Source organism: Cnephaeus nilssonii, assembly GCF_951640355.1.
Source record: "Cnephaeus nilssonii genome assembly, chromosome: 10".
Taxonomy (NCBI): Eukaryota; Metazoa; Chordata; class Mammalia; order Chiroptera; family Vespertilionidae; genus Cnephaeus; species Cnephaeus nilssonii.
In genome coordinates, this window is record NC_137081.1 from 65,301,500 (window position 1) to 65,305,714 (window position 4,215).

The 4,215-nt window shown below is 38.1% G+C and overlaps 1 pseudogene across 1 annotated transcript; it reads right to left on the reverse strand.

Moving 5' to 3' along the window:
• Positions 1–1,062: 1,062 nt before the first annotated feature.
• LOC307106062 (large ribosomal subunit protein uL11-like) lies at positions 1,063–1,722 on the reverse strand (annotated as a pseudogene). The gene has a single exon. The product of its transcript is annotated as a large ribosomal subunit protein uL11-like (transcript).
• Between the last annotated feature and the right edge of the window lie 2,493 nt (positions 1,723–4,215).

Here is a 4,215-nt window from a genome sequence, read left to right on the forward strand (position 1 = left end):
TTCTTTGTAGAAATGCAATCCAATTATCCTGTTCAAGTAGTTTATTGGTGGCTTAAATAATATTAACATAGTGGTTGAAAAATATGGGTTTTGTAGCTATAACACTTACTTACTGTGTGTAACTTGGGTGAGTTATTTAACTACTCTGGGCCTCAGTTTCCAGATATGCAGAATTGGGGAAATAATAAAACCTACCTACCTCACAGAGTTGTGAGGATTAAATAAGTAAACGCATGTAAAATACCTAAAATATTGTGTGGTACTGTTGATAAAAGAAGCGTCCAAACATGTAGAGAAATTTTATGATTTAATTTAATCCAAACTGACAACATGAACTGGGAAGAAAAATCTCAATGGACTAAGAAAATGCTCTGGAGAAAGGCAGTTTTGTAGCTTATTTTATACATTAGAATCAAAGGACCAGATATAAGAAGAGTTACATGAAATCCATTGGTGGTAGATTAAGGGGGCAGGAGAAAGCAAAGCAGAAGTCTCTAGGATTGGATAAAATGGAGAAACATACACTTCTTTTACATGGTGGGTATGAGATAGTTAATAACATTACAGCACACAGAGATGGAATATGGGGATCAAGATAACAATGGGGGTTTCTGTGGTCTCATGCTCTGATATTCCTGTGTTCTGGTGCCTGTGGTTGTCCTTCAAGGAATAGGAAAAAAAATTATTCTGACGTTTCAAAAATATCTTATTCTACATGCATAAGGACAGTGGATACGTTTCACTTAAGATAAAGACTGACCTTTGTTAAAGACACTGTCGGCCTGGGACGTGACTATTGCTATGACCTGCCCACTTAGGAATTTGTGATCAGACTATCCTGTGTGGTAACTTTTGGTCTCTGAGCTTGTCAGGCATGCAGTCTGATCCCTCTGAGCTTTTCAGGTTTATTGAATAGACCCCCTTTTGTACTTCATAAGCTCTTCAAAACTGTTAGCTAGTAAATAATGGAATTAGGGCTTAAATTTAGACCAAAGTCCAGAGTACATGCTTTAATCACATATTTTATTCTGACTTCTTTTTCTTTTGGTTGTCAAATGATCTTTAACGGAAATATTTTCCTTTGTAATTCTTAACTAGGTGGGTAGCCACTGCATCACTGCTGATATCATCTATGATGTCATGGAGGTAGAGGCCATCAACACTGCAGCACATAGAATGGGCAGTTCCCAGGATCTCTTTAATGGTTCCAGAGAGTTCTCTAGCTAAAGATCGGCACTGCATCTGTTGACAATCTAATCAAAAGTGATATTTCCACTGTGCTTAAGAATTGTTTGTATTTTTTGTTTGCTTCTTTTTGTTTTATGCTTCTCTCTGTCTCTTGGTGGTTCTTTGAAGGCTTGGATGATCAGGGCTAAGGCAGAAGGCACTACCTCAATCTGGGCCTGTCTGTTCCGACTGGTCCATTCACTGTAATTAATTCTCAGATCCTTCCAATCAGCATTTGCTTTGGCAATGTCTTCACCAACCTTTTTTTTTTGGAGACAAACCCAGGGGGCCAGGCTTGGGAGTAGGGCAGATGTGACACTGACTTCCCCACCAGTGCACAGCAGGTATATGACTGATCTCCTTGGGGCTGAACTTTAGGGGCACGGTGGAGGCTGCTGGTGTTGGATGAACCTGGATTTGAAATGACCAAAGAAAGTTGCACCTAAGCCTCCTTGGAGCTGAAAGCTGGAAGCTCCCCCAACTTAAGACAAGCATCTACAAACGATCATCTTTGGACCACGTCCAGCCAAGGAGTTAAAAATAGTATTTTTATCTTCTTAAAGGGTTATAAAAGCAAACCAATCAAGAAAGAAACAAAGGAAAATAGATGACAAGGACCTGGTGTGACTCAAAAAACCTAAAATACTTGTTAATCTTAAAAAAAAAAAATAATTGGCTGATGCCTTGTTTAATGTCTTGCTCTGCATCTTACATGTTGTGTGATTTGGAACTGTATATTTAAATCCTAAACCTCTCTTTTCCCATCTGCAAAAGGGAGCTTATAATATCCATTTTATAAGGTTGTGTAAGGACTGAAAATGATAATATACAGGAAAACACTGAGCATAATGTTCTGCACACAGTAGGTGTTTCTATTAGATTCTTTTTCCTTGTGAGAGTTATATTGGCTTCTCTTAAGATACATTTATTTTTAATATTATAAGATTGTCATCATGTCACTCTAGATAAGCAGCTTGCTGAGGAGCTCCTGGGTGATACTTTATCAAAGAGAACCAGAATATGTGGAAGGGGCTGGCCACCTGAAGCAGTTATAATTTGGCCCTTTTGGGGACTCAGGTGTGTCAGTAAACGAGCTATGAGTGGGAAGTGGCCCTCCTAGGAAATAGTAAAAGCAAAAACAAAGCATTATCTGCCATCAAGATCAAGTGTACATTTGGATGAATTTGTATCAATATGTGAAACAGCTTCCCTACTCCTAATTGCCACGGGAGGCAAACTAAAAAATGTCAGAGAGAGAGAGGCCATTGCAAGAATGATTTCCCAAAGTGACCTGCAGGGAGAAGGAGGTGACTGCATGACCAGTGCAGCATGTTTAAAGGCCAGGAGGAGAAGAGCTGAGGCTGGGAGAAAAGTGTCTTTCTTTGAAGGCCCACAGGCCAGGGCATATCCTTCAAGAGTGAGGGCAGCCTTTTAGCAGAAGTGGAACATTATTTATGACCAGAGGGACTGAATTGGCTGTGGCAGTCAGAATAAAGACCAGGGGCAATGTGTAGGGAGTTGTGAGAACCTCCTGAATTCTAGAAGAGCAAGGGATCCGGTTTTATCTTGAAATAGACATTTAAGCCTGTGTTGTTTATAATGTAGATCGTCACTCCAAACTTTTCTATTTCACAGGTAATATTTTATATAGTCCATTTTAATCTCTCCAAATATTAGCTCTTCAACATTTCAAGCCATTGGGGGCTTTAAAAACTTTCTGTTGCAGTGTAATACATATACAGAAAAGTAAGTCAATTAATTTTCACAAAATTGCACACATTCAATAAATCAATAGCCCGATTACCAGTACCTTAGATGCCATCCTCATCCTACTGATCTGTTACCATCTCTCTTTAAGGGTAACAATTATCCAGATTTCTAATAGAATACATTAATTTTGCCTCTTTCTGTTTTGCATATGTAGAATCATGCAGTATATGCTGTTTTTGTGTATGTCTGGCTTATTTCACTCATCATAAGTTTGTGAGATCCATCTCTATTGTTGCCTGTCATTGTCATTATTCATTCCCAATGCTGTAAAGTATTCTACTGTGTGAATGCAGCACATTTACTAATTCTACTGCAGTTGGACATTGCAATAGTTTCTACTTCTGGACATTACAAAGCACACTGCTACAAACTTTTTGGTGCTTGTCTGTGGGTGAACATATGTAGACATTTTTGTTGCTGGGTTAGTCATAGGGTATGATAAGTTAAGCTTTAGTAAACATTGGTTTTTCTGATGTGGTTGTGCTGATTTAAATTTCATATTGATAGGTTTTTAAGGAAAGAGAGTATTTTTAGAAATCTATCAGAATATTATCTATCAAGAAAATCCTGAGTGCTGGACATGGTTGTGTTGGTAGTAACTGGATCATCCCCTGAGCCAACCAATGGAAATCAGAAAAATGGACAGCTAGAGAACAGGTTCCCTGTCAGATACAGAATTGGGACAAACTATTATTCTTGGTGCACTGCCACTTTTAGGCCCCTTTCAGTGACCCATTGCAGGAGTTAGCTTAAACATTGTACTTATAAGATGAATGATAGTGACAGGAGTTGAACATAGAATTTCAGATAACATCTGTTAAACAATTCTATGGGCTAGGTTGATTTCCTGGATTGTTTCCTTTTCCTATTTAAACACATATTAATTATTAGCTACCTGCTTATGACAGGAAACTACTATCATTGAACCATGAAAACAGATACTCACGCTACTTCTGAAGTTGTTGAGTGCTTTCAACTATTATTAGAATACTTTCTGCAGAAAACAAGAATGCCCAAAGGTGGAAAAATATGGTACCGTTTTTTTTTTTTTTAAACTGGAAGAAAAAGAATGGCTCTTGAAGTTATGGATGCAGTATTATATCTTCAGGCCCTGGTAACATAACTAGCAAGTCACTGGGTAGTTGGCTTCCTGAACTCTAGTCTCAGAAAGTTTCCAGAATAATTTAAGATGAAATTATAGCAAATCAGCTTGTGGTT